Source organism: Chinchilla lanigera, unplaced genomic scaffold, assembly GCF_000276665.1.
Source record: "Chinchilla lanigera isolate Chin_1 unplaced genomic scaffold, ChiLan1.0 scaffold00009, whole genome shotgun sequence".
In the NCBI taxonomy this organism is placed as follows: domain Eukaryota; kingdom Metazoa; phylum Chordata; class Mammalia; order Rodentia; family Chinchillidae; genus Chinchilla; species Chinchilla lanigera.
Window position 1 is genome coordinate 32,812,223 of NW_004955410.1, and position 18,547 is coordinate 32,830,769.

Sequence of the window (18,547 nt, forward strand, 5' to 3'; positions counted from 1 at the left end):
CTGTTCCATGCATTATAGGAGGTCTCTGGCCTTTATAACACTACCCTAATCATGACAATCAAAAGTGCCCTCCCGGGAAAATTTCCCTCAGTTACAAACCACTGTTCTACTATGGCAATAGGATTCAGAGTTTTTATTCAGAGCCATGATTCCCAGTGTAGCTACTTGGTTATCACTAACATATATGAAGCAGTTACTGTGTCCTTGGCACCCTATTAACTAGTCACAGGGAAATGTACGTTCATTCATTGTCCTTTCTGATCTTAACACTCTGACGTTAAGACTACTCCCATTTTATGGCATTTAGAGTCAAAGGATATTTAAGTAATTTGCTCAGAGTTATTGGTAAAATTTAAGCCAAGATGCTTCAAAGTTCAAACCTACAGAAATTTTTCTCATGACTCTTGCTTCCTCTTAACCAATTCATTATCTGAGTTTCCTCTTCAAGTCCAGTCTCTCAGCTTTGCCTAAGAATAAGGAAAACCCGGAACAATTATTTTAATGAAAGGGAAAAATAAGACAGAGAGCCAGCACTTCCGGGTGGACCCCCAGGGACCTTAACATTTTGTAAATGCCTCAGGTGATGCTGATCCTCAGGGAGCCTTGTGTAAAAGAAATTTCCTTCTTGTCTAACTACTGGAAAATTTAGTGCTCTGATTTCCTTGCATACTCTTATGAAGCAGAGAGATCCAATTTAAGCTTGCCTACATGAGTCCTTGAAAACTTGCAAAACAGTGACTACTTTCAATATTATTACTTGTGGAAACATTCACTATTGACACATTATTTCATAGGAATTCTTGGTGCAATTAAAAGAAACACAGTAACTTGTTATGATCTTCCAAAGTCCTTCCCTTTGATGACTTCTCCTTAGGCCGTTTTCATTCCCTTGGTACCCTCAGTGAGACAAATCTTTCCTGGCATTAGGTAAGTGAAAGGGCCGGTCTGTAAGGCTTTCTTTAAATGCTATTTTCTCTGCATGTTTTATTAATATCCAATCCATCGGGAAGGGTTGCATCCCCACCTGCGTCTCATAATCATTAATCATAAACAGGTGGGAGGAAGAGAAAATTAACTTGTTTCTGATCTCTCCAGCTCTTCAGACGGCACCAAGGACCACTGGGGGTGGTTGGTTCTGAGTCAGCCTGCCACTGGCTCCCAGTTCACTGAGGCTGTTTTCCTGAGATCATCTTCCACTCTGCAACTATCAGCTAGCTTATCACTCTACTCAACACTCCAGACATGGGAGAAATGCCCAATTCATCTAAGTTTCAGCTTCTAGACCTCTTCACCCCTACTTGCTCCCATCCCAGGGAAAATGTCAGAAGCTAAGCTGGAAGATCCAGACACACATCCGGCCTTCGCACTGTGCTGTACTTTCACAAAGACAGTGAAAACAAACCAATGCATACACCTGGCTCTTGGATTTTTGTAAACATCCACACAGAAGTGCCGCTCCGTGAGGGAATTTATATTCACTGCCACTGCTTTTCAGTCTTGGTTACATATAAGGGTCATTTGGTGTCTCATGCTGACCTCACTCAGGGATGCTGCTTAACTGGTCTCAGTTGGGGCATCGGCCTGAGCCTGGCCTAGGTCTGGGCACTTTCTAAAGTGAATACCCACAGGAGACTGACTTTTACAAGTGATTTTTATTTAGGCTTCCAGGGAGCCCAGATCCTATTTACCTCTCAATGCAAGGAACTGGACAGCTTTCTATAGCATGCATATCCACATACAAACTTTTGTTCTACTTTATGACTCTGGATTTACTCTACCTTCTTAATTTTTAAAAAAGACTAATGTATTTGATTTATGTGATTCTAGAAATCTTGAATAATTTAAAAATGAAGCAGGTAAAATAAAAACAAATAAACAACTATATCAGTTGTGGCATTAAATTGTATTTTCCTCATTTATTAAATTGTAAAAACATCAATTTCGGACAGAACCATGAGGATCGAGTAAGTGTACATATCAAAACTCTAATGAACTGTCAAGTACAATATATGTCTGTTATTGTTCAGTTTAAATTCAAGAGGAAGAAAGTGTGTGGGGGGGGAGTAGGTGTGTGATTTTTAAGAAACAAGCACTTGAAGGTCAAGAAGCACTTTATTGTTGACCCACAGTGAATGCATAGGGAGTAAACAACCCAATCCATCAGCTCAGGGCAGAAATGTCATCACTGGGGTTTTGTGACTCAAGGCATCTTTTAACAAACGAATAGCTTTCAGACACTTCAAATTAATGTCCTTGGTTGGTTCGGCTAAAAGGCAATCCATGTAGTTCATCAGGTGTCTCAAAAGAGGACAGTGAAGTGACCCCCAAGGTTGCTCACCTCACAGCAAACACACACACCTCAGACGTAGGATGTCCTGTTAGTGCTACGCTCCAGCATTTGCAGCTTAACCCCAAACACATTTCCTTTCTACAAAATCACGTTAGCCTGGCCAGGCCCATGCCTGCTGAGGAAAGGGTTATTCAAGAGCCATTTGAGACCAAATGGAGTTATTATGAATGATCTGATAACAGGAGTATTGTTATGATACACCCAAGTCCCCTGAGCAGAGGTGAATGTAAAAGGCCCTGGTAGAAAAGTGACTGTCAACACTCTGGACATTTTTAATCATTTTTTTTAACATACTGTAAATGCATGCCTTTGTGAAACCCATACATTTCTGATTTTAGCTAAGTGTATCTTCTGACATCTTTGTGCTGCATTTGGGCAACAAGCCAGTGTCTCTGAACAAATTATTTTTGCCCCTTGACAGCTTTAAAGAAAGAACATGAATGTAAATTCAAGTTGTGCTTTGGGGTGTTGAATCAATGAGCAATGGAAGAAATGGAAACCACACATACCTTCCTATGAGTTGTCTTGGGGTATAAACGAGAGCATCTTATGTACAGTGTTAAATAATATTTTCCTGCATAATAAAACACTATCAATACTTTTTTGCTTTGGTGTGACTTGATTATGTCTATATCTTATCCATTCAGATATCTTACACTATGTGTTAAATATGACTGTTTTAACATTTGAGTATGCACTGGGATTGCACATAATGAATGAGGATCCTCAAAAATGTTTACAACATTTGATTCAGCAATTGTATATTTAGAAATTTGTCCACAGAGATATTCTGAAATGCGACAAAGCCTTATACACAAAGATCTCTAATGCTATATTATTTTAAAGTGCAAAAACTAAAATGAAAGCATGTAACTATTCAACAGTAGACAGGTGGTTAAGTAAAATGTGCCACAGTCATAAAATAACATACTGTATCATGTTACTATTGAAATTACATTAGTGTGAAGTTTTTTAAAAATGGAAAAATGTCTATCAAATAATGTTATATGGGTGAGCCATAATGCAAAATTAAGTATACTGTACAGCCTTAGCTGTGTAAAATCACATAGTAAAAGACCACAAGGAAGTACACTATTGACAGTGCTTAATTGTTGTAGGGTCTTACAAGTGATTTTTAGTTTTTATTAATGGCCTGATAAGAATAATGCTTTTATAATGCAACCAGATTGCACAGAGCAGAGGTGGACTCTGAAAGATTATATTTTTCAAAATGAGTAACAATCCAGTGGCTTTACTATGCAAGAACAATATGAAAAGGCAGCTCACCAGGGAGGTGGCATTTGTATAATAGACCTTGTCACTACTAGGGGGTCTCTTCTTAGTGGCCAATTTCAAGGAAACAGGCTGGGAGCTGATACTATTACACCACTTGTGTTCCCACAAACAAGGGTAATGACTATTTGCTAGTCAGATTCCTGAAGAGCAGGAAAATGTTCCCAAGTATAGACCTTTCCAGAGAAAGAAAAAAGTGAGGTATTTGAAAGTTAGTATCACAGGGCTGTAAAACCATTAATATTATTGTACCCTGATGGAAAATGATCTTTAGAAGTCAGCCTAATCCAATGAATGCTGAAGTTTCTCATGCCTTAGAGGAGCTTCTGATAACTTGTCTACCTCATACATCATTCAAAAAAGATGCTATGAACCATAATGGAGTCATGTTCTAGGAGCATCTACCAGTTCATAGGTGAAGGCACTTGGTACTTTGGCGTTATGTGGTGATTGGAAGACAGACGGTAAAGTTTGAAAAGCCGTATGTCTAAGGACAGAATGTAGACAACAATTTTTTAAAACTTAAACAACCTTTTAATTTTTCAATTTCCAATTAAGAGGTTAATTCATTGTTTTTATTTGGTAATTAGGAGATGAACATACAAGTACATACTCATTATTAGATCCTGGGGGGAAATTATACATTGCATGACTGTCAGGCTCATTTGTGAAATAAACACTTACGATAAACACAACTTTAATTCTTTGACAGCAGCTTTGCATACCGTTTGACATGAAACCCGATGATTAAACTTTGCATTTGGAGATATGAAGCTATGGCATTTGGATGGGTTATTTTAATACATAGCAGCATCATAGGAAACAGAACATTCTTCTTCAGCATGGACACTCATTCTCTTACCCTCTGATGCATGAACTCAAACTGCGACCAGCACTTTTTTTTTTTTTTTTGCCAGAGCATATTTCACATCGTGGAAGTACATAATATGTGCTGTAAAATAAAATCCACCTCCACCTTCCCTTTGGAAGAGCATCTGAAGAACATATCCAGAAATCCCTTCCTTATTCTTCCAAAGAACTATGTATTCAGCATGATCTGGATGGTAGTTTGGGATTTTGATTCTGCTGGCCTTTCTCTTTTGAGTCTTGCTAAACATTCTTGACATTGATTCAGACTTGAAATGCAGCAAAATCTAAGGCTGAGGAGATGAGCTGGGTTTTCCATTCACATATGGCCAGAGCCCTTACCAGGAGACAGGCTACAGCCCATAGTGAGGGTATAACATCCTAAGGAGAAAAACCCTGTGACAGTAAAAATTACACTGTACACTAAGGGAAGATAACAATATGTGACTGGCCTCCAAGTGACTCACTTTTCTTTGAGCAAGTGATCTCCCATAAGCATTTCCTTCTTCTTGCTTCCCTTCACCAATCAAATCTTTCCTCCCAACCTACCCCTGTCCTGCCTTTGAGACACAATGTTCCTTCATGTGGATTCCACTGGAAGGTGGTACTTTCCCCCATTACTTTGTGTTTCTGTGTACTAAAGTGATATTGTAAGCAGAATGGCTTACCTCAACAGAGGTAAATGAACAACTTTTTAAAAGGTAAAAAAGTGTAGAAGAAGGAAAGGGTGAAAAAAAGATATGAAATGGAGTAAAGATACTTAAGTTAGATGGTGATATTTGGGAAGAATCTGGCCTTACAGTAGGCACAAAAGCTGATATAAACCTAACTGAGCTCCAGAAATGAACATAGTATATTTTAAAAAATTTAATAGCATATAAAACTGTATAAAAATATCAAAGCAAGATAAAAGGAAAAGATGTATCTTATAGTACTATCTCTAGAATCAGTTACTAGACAATACTTATGGCTGTAGATTTTTACTATAAATCTGTGTATATTAGTATGTGCCTGTAATTCCGTACCATCACACATATACCCCCTCGCTACACGCAGAGAATACAAATCCCCAGTCCAAGACATTACGACAGGATGAAGAGGATTTCAAGATGTGCCTCTGAAGCAATCTTAGAAGCCATTGGGTTTTAAGGGGCTTTATTTTAAATCAGTTACACTGCACCATAAACTGACTGAGAAATGCAGTACAGAATTGAGCTCCCATGAAAAATGCAAGGTAAAGTGCAGGAGTAAGAGCTAAAGCTGACCAAAGCAGAGATGATGGACCCCCGGGTGGCACCCACTGTGGCCAGCTTCAGCCAGCATTTATCCCAGGAAAGGGTGGCAAGGTCTCTCCAGGGGAAACTGAATCAGTGCTCTAAGAGAGCTGACAGGGCCCATGTATCACTCTCGGCATCTCCGGGCTCTATAATGGCAAATTCAAGTGGATCCACGTTCATGTGGTGAAGTCTGCCATTGCCAGGGTTAATCCACTTCTGCTCGGGGACAGAAGCCAGAATATATGTCAATTCATCTCAGGTGTGAGGTTTAAATTTGACCTTCTTGAACTTTATTGTCTAAGTCTCCCACTCCATCCCTGGGTTATTTAATGTGAAAGCAAGTTCTTCCAATGAAACAATTCCTGCTTGGCCTTTCTGGAGAAGCACCTGTCTTTTACAAAGGACCAGTGCAGACCTCCAGAGGCCTACTTCCTATTTTTCTAACCTCCCTTGACCCACATTCACTAATCAGACAAGCTGCCTAGTATAGGTCGCACTGGTTCCGCTCTAACTGTAGTGACACTTTGCTGCCCATCAGTGCCTTTGAAGATAGGAAATGTTAAAAAACTGAAATCTGGCCTTGAGGTAATATGTCTCTTGGTTCCCAGAGGGATGTTCCATAAAATCTTGTTGCTATTCATTACGATTTCTTCATAAAATACATTTTCCCAAAGATAATGAGGTCTTTAATCATGAATCACTGTTGATGAATTACAAGCATTACTCTCCATTTGTTCATGAATAAGAGCCAATAAAACATCATGATTGCAACATTATGTTCTTTAACATCTCATTTTGTTATGGTTCAGTGCTGTATCCACCTTATACCGGTGGAACATAGCTTTGCAACGATTTCTCATGCTGCACATACAGAACCTCCTATTTGCTCCAGGAGAGTCTATTTTAACTCTTAAAGGTTTCAAATTAGGCTCTAAATAAAACCACTGGTGTTTCATATAGACGTGTGCCATTATCCATTTGGTACACCATTCTCAGATAAATTCTGTTTTCTTCTGGGGTTCTTTTGTTCTGTTTTTGTTTGCTCTTCAATTAGAAAGCCATGGACATTTTAAATTTATTTTTTCATAACTTTGGCTTTGACAACTTCCCCTGAATTATCTGCTATTTCCTATCTCTCAGGGTACGTCTGCATATACTTAGAATATAAGCCTCATGAACATAGTGATGTGGTTGGTGGAGAGCAGATTCTGAGTACGTTTTCAGGCAAATTTGAGTTTTGTTTGCATCTACAGGAGGATAGTGCAATTGCATTCAATAATTTTACATGTGTTTCCCAAATGCTGACTGGGTATTGGGTGCCATGGTGGGCCCGTGCTATGATTCCTGTGATTTGTGTGGACATTTCAGGACCTGAGAAAAAATGTCACCTGAATTCCCTATATCTTCTTTCTTTGGGATGTAATTCTACATACATAGGTTTTCAATATCAGAATCTTCTCTAGCTTATGAGGAGAAGGTGTTCTCTTTTGGTTTGTAATCCAAACTCTATGAGAAATATTACAAAGTAATTTCTAACATCTAAGTCTTTGCTCAGATATTAAGTAACAGTAGAAGAAAATATATTACACGTTCTATTTATCTAGCCCTATATCTAAAGGAAAGTGACCCAAGCAAGAAGTAATAGTGGAAAGCCAAGCAACCTTATTCCCAAAATATGGATTACAGTATTCATCCATATTCATCTTTCGTGTCTGCTGTCTTTCTCATTTTATGCTCTTTATTTTTCATTTTTACACTTACTAAAGACATGATTCCAGGTGGAAAATATAGTATCTTTAACTCTGCAAATGAAATGCACATATGCATTAGATTATATGGGGGGGTTCCAAGGTTTCATATCATGTTATTGCTAAGTATAATAGCTCCATAATGGGGTCCTATCAGATATTTTCAATAGTTTTAAAAAGCTCCAAGAATGACATGGAAAGTGGAAAAAAGTCCATTTGAATGAATAGGTTAGACATAGAAAGAAGCCTTTTGCTTGGTTCCATAAGTTATTGGACTCATAACCTAGGAAAAGTAGGCATAAATAAAAAAGGGAGTGCAGCTCTCCCTAAGAATGAGTTGTGATGCCGCCAACCCTTGCAGATTAACACAGTGTGCAGGTATTTAGGGACATGGAGACCCAAATGCAAGGTTCTGTCATGTTCTATCTAAGGAGGTATAGAACCTGTGGTTTATTAGTAGTAAGGATGGTTCTACCGCGGTCTCCACATTCTAGTCAATCTTGATTCGGGTGTGCAAGCCCTCAGGCAGTGTGTATACCAGAGTACGGTGACACCACGGGTGCAGTGGAATAATGTTTGTTCTGTGTTGCCACTCAACTCGCGGGAAGCTGTTTCAACAGAATTAAAACACCATCGAAAATGAGCCAGAGCTTGGAAAATATTGCTTTTCCAATTGATACTGATTTAGATGAATTACTTTAATGTTTAGTAGCAATTCACAACATAATAACACATTGTTTTGCATTTTCTTCAACGGATAACTTTGTACTTTTACTCAATGTGTCTTCAAAACACTCTTAAGAGATGTAAAGCTGGAGCTTTTGTTATCCTCACTGAGCATTCTAGGTAAAGTTCTATATGGTATAAAATTCTCTTCCCACTGTTTTTGCTAATTAATGACATAAAGCAAATGAAAAACATTTCCATCTTTATTAATGCTAGAAAAAATGGCTATGTTCCTATTTCTTTTTAAAATACTATATAGTGTTGCTTACTGGAATATAAAATGGAAGCTGTAGACATTCTATTTCGGTTGGCCAAAAAGCTCCACATACAAAAATACAGAATAGAAATGAGGTAAAAGGTCCAGGTTTCAGTGTCAAGAGTTGACATACACTTGGCTGTATTTACTTCCTATACAAAATCATACCACCTGTAAAAACATAGTTTGCAAATTATGTCCCATGGGTTGCACGTAACTCATAGCTATGTTTTGTTTGACCAGTGCAGTGTAAATTTCTGAGTTAGTTGCCAATATGCAAAAATTTGAAAAGTATTTACATAAAATCTTAGTAATTAGTACCCCTCATCTCTATCTACATAGCACAAAGCTAGCAGCTGACTGTGGACTGCCTCCTTTTGACAGTACCCACCCTCGCCAATTCTTCACTGTTCCTTATTCCCTGACGCCCACGCCCCTTATAAATTGCCATGTATCACAGTAGTTGTGATATGGCAGGGCTTACTTTACTCATGTATGTGAACTGTTTAGGCACCTGAAGTCATTTAAATTTTTGATCACATGACTCACTGTGTCAGTTAGGGAAGCAGAGAGAGCAATGGAAAAATGTGTCATTATGAAGCCAAAGACTGACAGAAGCAACCCGCGCAGACAGCAGCGCACTACTGTGTGCTCTGTACAATAAAGCTCTGCACGTCTTTCTGTTGTGAAATATTTCAAGGATCCAAAGCCCGTCTAGGCACATCCAGTCTCGCTCTTTCTGTCTGGTGAAATACCAACATTTTGTCTTAGTGATGCAGAGGCTTTTAAATTTTTTTTGTGTGCTTTTAACATAGAAATTAAATCATAGTGGGATTACACTTCAGCCCATAGCCTGGCTCACTTTCTTCCTTTTACTAATCCTGATTCAGCACAGAGTATTCATGTGCTTTACTCTTGACAAGGACTTGTTGCCAAAGCCACGTTGTAAGAATCACTTTCTCCAAATCAGACCACTTAGACTCATAAACATCACACCTTTTGCACTGCACTCTAGCTATCACACTTCTCATTTGGTTTCAGGGGACTACATCACTATTCCCTTTCCCTGACACATCTATTATTCTTTTTTGCTATTTGTGCTATAAGTCAGCTCCTAGCTAGTTTTAAAAGACTCACTCAAACTAAAAGCATGACCTGACCTATCTCCCTGATACTAGTTCCCTTATTATTTCCCTGAATTACAAAAAGGAAAGAAAAAAAAAGTGGTAACACGAGGACCGGACCAGCCAGTGGTCAACATTTCAGTAACTTTTAGTAAGAGATGCTACCCAGTGAAAACAATGGAGTTCCCACCTGACAGTATGGTCACCTGCTGCCACACTGAGGTTTATACTCATGACTGCACAGATAAAATAAATTAAGCATCAAATACAGATTCCTTTAAAAAAAAAAAAAAACCCAAGCCATTTCATATAATACAAATGGAAAAAAGCATAAGAATAATTTTTAGGTCTGAAAAGAAATTGGAGAAAATGAATGGTTCCCAACCCAGGAAAGATCCAGAGATCGGAATCATCTTTTCAGCTGTAATGAAAGCCAGGGTGGCTGTATCCACCATCAGTAGCCAGTAGAAAAACAACAGCATTTAAAGTAATGGCATTGACAGTCATAAAATGGCGATTACTGTGTGTGGCTTTCGCAGGCCTCTCCCAGCATATCCAGGATGTCCTTTCTCATCAGGCCAGTCAGGTGCCGTGAAAGCCCAATCATTTGCAAAGGATTTTTGAGGAAGCCCCTTCATGTTTGTGCAAAAATCCAAAGTGGTTTTATTTGATCAGGGGGAAATTCCTCAGAGTTCTAACACCTCAAGCCAACCCCCAAGTCGTCACCCTTGGGAGATGACCTGAGAGAAAGCCGGGGAGGGGGGGTCTTGCTTTTGACAGTTGTACACCTTCCCCAGATAAGGGTCTCTGTGGAAGAAGGAGAAGAAGAATGAAGAAGCTCAGCTAAAATGATGCAAGACACTGGCAGCTTCTTTTAGTGTGTGTGAGTCTTTTTACTCTTCTGAATCTGAAAAAAAGAAAAAGAAAAAGAAAAGTGTCAATGCTGCCTTTCCCTCCCTCCAGCCTCCAGGTCTTAAGAGAAGAAAATCTGGGGGGACAAAAAAACAAGGGATCAATTAAACAGTCAAGACTGGCCATAGTGGTCCTTTGTATCAAGATTCATTCTATCCAGGAGTGGGAAATCTCAGAGGAGACCTTTAAACACTGATATATTTGCAAACTTAATAGTCGCTTTAAAGCAGATTATTAAATATTTGGTTCATGCAATATGGATATTAAACCACTTTATTTTGCAATCATGAGGAAAGTGGCTGCCAGTCTGTCAGTGGGATTAGAAGCAACCTGATTCATCTAATCTCAATCATTTCTATGCAAAAAGCAATGCTCTTCTCTCTCAGAATTCTTGCCCCACCCTTAGAAGATTCCCGAAGACAATTAAAATAAGACATGCCCCAGCCAAAATCATTACGTAGATGGGTAAATCTTCTGAATTCTCCACTAAACCCAAAGGGAAGGGGTGGAGGAAAAGACACAGATAGAAATAAGACTAAGTGAATGGAAATAGAGGCCACTGGTTTTTTTTGACTCGGTACACTCCACCTCATGTAGCCTCATTAGTCTTGGACAGAATTTAAAATGACAAAATCCTCACTATATTACTGGTTGCCATTGGTATTGCAGGCTCTGCGATTCATCATGCCTTCTAGTTACAAGTTGCCTCCTGTGCAAGGATCTAGAAGGACAGGGGTGCAGTGGCTTAGACTTTAAGAAGGGTAACATCATCATCTACAGAGATGCTCCAGGCAGTTCAGGACAAGGAAAGTTCCTCATCCAATCTTAAAGACTAAGAATCTGCTTCCAAATAAGATTTAGCTGAAATTGGGCAGAAAACTAGTTGGGAATTAGGACAGCTCTTTCTGAGCTATTGTGATTACAGTCTATTCTCAGTTTTCCAGGGGCCGTTGATCTGGGCCTCCTGCTGTTCCTCTTTCTTTATTCAGGTCTTGATGTTCTGTTGTTTATCCTCTATTAGCACATTTGCTCATTTGGGAAAAAGCAACAGAAAAAAGAAAAGCTTCTGCCCAATCACTCTCCTCTGATACTAGCATTGAAAACACGCCAGTGAAGGAAGCAGATCAAACAAAAAGTGAGATCAAGGATTAGAAATTTTCCATTGATGTTTACAGCTATGCACACTTTGGTCCACAGGGGAGCTATGAGACAGGTCTTTCTCCTTGGTGCTCTGGTCCTGCCATTATCACCTTAAGGTCATATGTAATGAGATTCCTTTCAGATGGTCATGGGGTACTAAGCACCTTAAATGATATTCCCAGGCCTTAGACACAAAACATAATTTTTTTTATGATAACATAAGGTTGAGTTAGATCTTTTAAATAACAGATCCATTGGAAGGAAGCTAAGAACAGGCACCTGGGTTTAGCTGACAAAGACTACCATCAAAACCCAGTGAGGCCCAATTAGCCAACAAGGAGAATGGTGCAGCCTGGGTTAATAGTGGCCTGCTGTCTCCTATGAGTTCCCAGGCTGAAGAGGAGGTGCATTCAGAGTTTCAGTGGAATCCAGGGGCCAAGGAGAAGAGATCTTCCTCCCTTTCTAAGTATTGCTTCAGTGGTACAGTGGAGAATTCCCTCTGGCTATAGAATTTCCTCTTGACCATTGGTCAAAAGATCAAGGAAAGTAGCAAATATACAAAGCTTTAAGTGTTTAAAATGTATGTGTGTTTGCTAAGTACAATCAATCCACAGTAAAGAACAAGAGGTATGTGCTCCAAAATTGAGTATGATGCCAACCACCATCCTGGCCTTCTGAAACTCATGCCCTCTTAAAGTAACTTTGGCTTAAGAATCTCTTAGGCCAAAGGTGCCTAGTTTCATAGCTCTGCACAGGATGATATTCTGCTCTAGACTACAGACTGTTGGAGAGTAGGGAAGCATTCATCGTTTTAATCCTTGCTGCATGTAAAGCAATGCCAATCACAGCACATACTCAGCAAATAATTATTTTTTTTTTCATGGAAAGGAAGTGAAGCAAGTACGAAGTAGACGTGATAGATAAACATGATGGGAAAGCACTGTCTCCACCATTAGCACCTGTCTCCACCATTTTTCTAATCTTTGACTTTCACTGTGTTTTGAGTTTGTGTATTTGTTTTCAGTTTAAACAGAAATTGAGTAAGAGTCAGCAAGACCAAAAAATACTATATATGAAAATGAGGAGCCTAAAGACAGGAGTAAGAGGTCATTTTATATTGCACCAAGATGTGTGACTTTTTGGAATAGCTGCTTTGAATTCTATTGATTCTCTACCCACTTTTGGGGGGGGTGCACAAGAAGTAGGTAAATTCACAAACTTTTTAAAGAGGGATTGACTGATAAATTGAAATGGGAACTAGTCCTATCTTGAAATAATTCCAGAAAAGACTGCAGTAGAGTCATCCCTTCACTTATCTACCCTTTAATCAAAGACATCTTATATCTCACAAGGGGAACTGTGATGGCTTTGAAACACAAAGCATATGAATTCACAAATATGTATTTAGCCTAAGGAAATGAAACATAATATCTCAACAACTTTGTTGCTAGGAATGGGAGATAGGTTTAAAATACTTTGGCTTTGTTTATTCCCTTCCTCCTATATTATTTATCCTGATAAGTGGAATTGTTATGTATAGATTACACAACCATTTGGTATAAAGACCATTATTTTAAGAAATGGCTAAAGTTTAAGTTAATAGGATTTGACTCTAAAAATCTGTTTATAAATCCTAATGTTTATTCCTAAATAATAAATAAAAAGCCAATGAAGCAAATTTCATAAGGATCTGGCACTGGGCTTAAAAAACATTGCAAATGTTTCTTTTTTTCATTTTTATTAACTGGGTTGTTTTTACAGCTTCATTCAACTACCATCCAAATGCAAATTCACCCAAGCTAACTTGGTCAAAGACAGAAAGGGCTAAAATTCAGATTTTCCAGGAAAAATGCCATAGCTGCCTTTCTATGAAATCAACTTTTTACAAAACAACATAATGACACAGTGGGCAACTAAATTATAAAATGCCAAAGAGAAAGGCAAAGGAAGAACAAACCTGGTGAAACCAAACCCAATTTTAAATGCCAAAAAGTATTCTCTTGGTCATATGAATAGGTCTTGATTTTGTTTTTTAATAATAAGCAAACACGAAGAAAAATAATACTTGGAGATTGCCATTAGGCTTCATCCAGGTATAGATTTTGCTTTCCCTAAGCTTGTAACAACTCTTTTAAATGGCTACTTTCAATGTGTACCTGATTTCTTCTCCAAATAGTAGAGGATGTGATTGTAGTAGGACTGTCCTAAATTAATTTAGAATGTATATACCAGGGTTATAGCACTGTTAAAACATGACACTTGGATCATTCATTATTATATATGGAGGGACAGAGAAAGACAGAGACACATACAGAGAATGAGAATGAATGGGGGAGATTCGTGAAAATACAACTTTCTAAAACCTTACTTATGCCATCATCTGCTAAAATGCACCATTCTATCCAACACACAGAATAAGAACAGTTTGAAGGACAGGTCTGTTTTGAAGGATAGGTCTGTTTCTGGCCCTCCTTCTTCATCTTTCCTACTGATCCACAGCATCTGTGATACCACTCAGAATAATGCTAGTGACAACCTTTCCTTCTCAATTTTTCCTCATTTCCCTCTTCCTTTATTTTACATGTTCTTTCTTTGCAAATTTAATATACTGATTCACTATCTCTGCTCTTCTGTCCACATTCCCCAGGAAATCTTCCTGCTGTTACTTTCTGTTTTACAAACTTAGCACATTAATACTTAAGGAACCATTAAAACACTCAATTCTCCAAGTGTCCGAGGGCCCAGCCCACACTTGGCAGTAAGTGAAAGACAGGCACCAGCAGCTCCTGCTGCTGCTCTGGTGACAGCTAGCAGCTCTTGCTCACAGAGGTGCAGGTGAGGGCAGAGTTAAGCACCCTCTCCACAAGGGAGAGTGTGACGCTTGGATTTTTGACCTGGAACATTCTAACTGCTTTTGTTTTTCTCACTTTTCTTAGTTCAGGAAAAGCACCAAATGCTTCAGAATGAATGAAAGAAAAAAAAAATTCTTTCATGTTTTCACTATGACTCCAGGGTGCACAATAAAAATCGCACACACTGTAGCTGGTAATACTAAGAACACAGATGTCGTCACTCGAAGATCAGGGTGCCCTTCCGTGGAGACTGCTAAGAATAAATCACGAGGGGGAAGCTGGAACACTTAATTGAACTTGCACTTTAATTCAGCTTTTTGAGCATGTGGGTGTCTAGACAAAAAAATGGCATGAACAATGCAAACAGGCCTAGGTCCCGGCTTTGGCAAGTAATTGTTTCGAAGGTAGCTGTTATTTTCAAGAATTTTTATAAATAATAGCTTCTTTGTGCTAATGTGTTGTTACTTTTGTTTCTCCAATTGTTTGTGTAGGCTCTGACAAAATACAATTTTCTAGGAGGAAACAAGTAAATATTTATTTCATAATTACTAAGAATCACTAATAAGGAAAAAAGAAAAAAAAACACTTTTTCCCTAGCAGTTCTAAAATTTTAATTCTTTCTATAAAATCAAATCTCATTAAAATACAGTGGTGCATTATGAGCCTAACAAAATGCCTAGAAGATAACAGTGAAACAATGAACGTTTATATACTAATAATTGCAGAGAAAAGTTGTTTTCAAGGATTAATTTTGTCATTAACAAGAAGTGCAACATACTTTTATTCAATACATCAACTGTGTAGTTATTTGGTAAAAGACTGGGGTCTAAATAGCTGCAGCTATGTAGAAAGCATGAATCAATATCAGTTTTCCTTAGCTCAAGATAATTTAACTTCTTTAAACCTACCAATCTTGTGTCATATATACATATATATAAAACATATCCACACATACACACACACACACACACACATATATACAATTTTAGTTTCTGCTTGGATATCACATATATGATTTTCAAGAACACAAAACCCTACAAACAAGAGGACAATGATAGCCACGTGTCACCTTCCGTCTTTATAATCCACCATGAGGAGCTCCATTATATACCTCCTTGAAGAGCACAAGGACATTCAGTGAACCTAATATTATATTTAAAATGCATCAGTTTGAGATGGATGGTTGTAACCAAAGAGTTTACTGCTCTGATTCACCATGACTCATCAGTGCTAGAATCATGAGTAAGTGACAGGCTTTAATCCCAGAATACAAAGTTCATGGCAAAAAGGAGCGAATTGATTTTTTTAGGTTTATCCTATCTGACCACGTGTTACTCCACTATGGAGTGGTTAATAGATTTCCTCCCAAATCCACCCAAAAACCCAATTATTTTGAGTTTCAACATCATTAAACTCAAAATAACTCTTGTTGTTGGGTCAATCTACTGCACAGATTCCAAAATTAACCAGAAAATGTGTGAAATGTATAAATAGAAGAGTTTGAGTAACAAAACACTTTACAGTCTAATTAGTGAAGTCTTATCCAGATGGCCTCATATAATAGGTACCTAAAAATAATGCAGTTCTCCCCTTCATTTACAACTCTTTGTTGTTTTCTTCTGACAGGGAGGTAAGAGTAGAATTTTAGAGATTTGTTAAACTACTTTGAGAAAATAGAGTCTAAAAATACTTCTAAAAAACAAATATTTCATGTCTCTTCAGGCTAAACCATAGCTTTTACCTACTGTTGGGATGCTAAATAAATGGATCACAGGAGTTTCAACAAACACATGGCTAAAGGAAATGGAATATTAATCAGAACATGTGTTTTTGTGATGACTCCTGTTAAGTGGGACCCAGAGCATTCCAGATGTCTGGTCCCTTGATACTTATGGAAAATAACCCACAAGCTTGCTGGATTTTGCTGTGAAGGACAATTCCTTCACTAAAGAAATATGCTTTCTTTATGTCACTACATAGATAAATACAGAACTAAAAAAAATGTTATCCTTGGAGGTAGAAACAAACTCAAAACTCAAACAGTGGTATTAATTATTTTTATAGACCACCTCAGGTCAGCAGATGTTGATTTTAAGGATATGACCCATAGTGAGGTGTAGTGAAAATCATACATTACTACGAACAGTTAACACTGAGGTTATAAAGGTTTAATTTTAAAGGTGTTAGAAAGGATCAAGATTATTGCTATGGTGATATTGTCTTGGTATGAGAGAAGAGGATAGGTAACAGCTAGGGTTCTCCAAGATTTTCACTAACCTTGGCCTATTTCCCACATCATGTAATCTGAGGACATCGTTACGCTTGAGTGGAGCTTGTTAAAATATGATAGGCTACATAGGATAAATAATACTGAGAATGAAAACATTTGAGAACATTAGCCTTAAAACTGTAAAATATCATCAAAATTAAAGCCCTGAGAAAGCAATAAAGGATGATACAAGTGAACACAAATAATAATCTGCCCCCAAGATATCTATAAATGTGATGGCTGAAGGTGTGAGCTAAAAAGAAGACTGGACAAAGGGGTGTCATAGAAGAGGCCCCTTGGCACGGTCAGGATTCAGGAAACACAGATGATCCACAGTGACTTTTCCTGGCAGGCCCAGTCTAACAGTAGAAACAGGTATCAGGACAGTCCAGCTTCATGCAGTCAATCCAGTTCTTATTACTTCTCCGGCAAAAGCAGACATTCATAGATTATCTTTCATCTACCCTTTCCCCTATTCACAGCTTACTGTTAAAGTTCATGAACCAACATCCATAAATACTCTAATTCCCAGAATTAACGTTCAGTGAAGGAAAAGCTCCAGCTGAACTCCCTCCTAGGGATTTGGCTGAGAACCATGCAGGATCTAGTTATAATTAATCTTTTGAGAGACACAAAAGGCGGCTATTTCTATGTCTCTATTAATGGGGTCAAATAAAGGGAGGGTCATGTTTGTATTTTTGAGCAACTATAATAAACTGAGGAAGATCCAAGAAACAACGCTGTTACAAACATGGGTAGGAATGCACTGAAAAGAATTCACTTTCATGGTACCCTGCAAGTGTCCTAACGACCATGGAAAACTTTAAGCACTAATAGAAATCTTGGTTCAGAGACCTAGACCTTTTTATACTAGTACATTTCTCCCCAGAGGCAAGCAAAGTACTTTCAAAGGATATCCATTCTTTGAAGTCAGTTAGAAAATTATTGCTCTAGGGTACTAAAAAGCACCTCCAGGAGCTCGACAGAGATAATGTGCAACTGCACTGTACTCATTATGCCAAGATGTAATTTACCGTTTCAGCACACACTCTTTCCCTCCGTGCATGCCCAGGGTCATGGGAGTGGGGAATCACAACAGGGTTTCTCTCTAAATGTTTACAATGCTACAACGGTAAACCTCGGTGGGTTAGCTCACAGTGGGCATGAATTATTCCTGTATACCCCTTCTGAAAAATTATAGAGAGCCATTCACTAATGGTTTTCAAGGATTGGGAGTAAGATTATTGAAAGTTAAATCAATCCTTGCCCCCATTGTCAAACAACAGGATACAGTAAATGCTCAAAATGTTATTTCTACTTCATGTACAAAAATAAATATATTTACTAATGTATATACTCCCTTTGTAAAGTTTTCTAAAGCAGTAGGTTTTAATGACCAAACAGGAAAGGTAGGTGAGATTCACCAAAATCTTTTCCACTTCATGACATCAAGAACTAGCTTTACTTCTGGCAAAGGTCTAAAATAGTTTATATCACTGAAGCTCATTGCTCTATGTTAATGCCAAGTCTTCTTAGTTTACCAGTGAAGTCAAATACAAAGCTGTTTGTACCTATATTTGTGCACAAGCTTGCAAATTCAAGGTTTTTCTTGAAGCAGTGGAGGAAAAGGGGTTAGATGTTACGGCTATTTACAGCAACCTGTTTAAGGTTCCATGAGAACAAGAAAGAATCCTTCTCATTACATGATTAAATTTTACATTATTTGTGTGATA

At 38.1% G+C, this 18,547-nt stretch overlaps 1 protein-coding gene across 1 annotated transcript in view; it reads right to left on the minus strand.

Moving 5' to 3' along the window:
- Pde1c (phosphodiesterase 1C, calmodulin-dependent 70kDa) overlaps positions 1 to 18,547 on the minus strand; it is a gene marked incomplete in the record, with an annotated part of 467,041 nt that overhangs the window by 21,503 nt on the left and 426,991 nt on the right.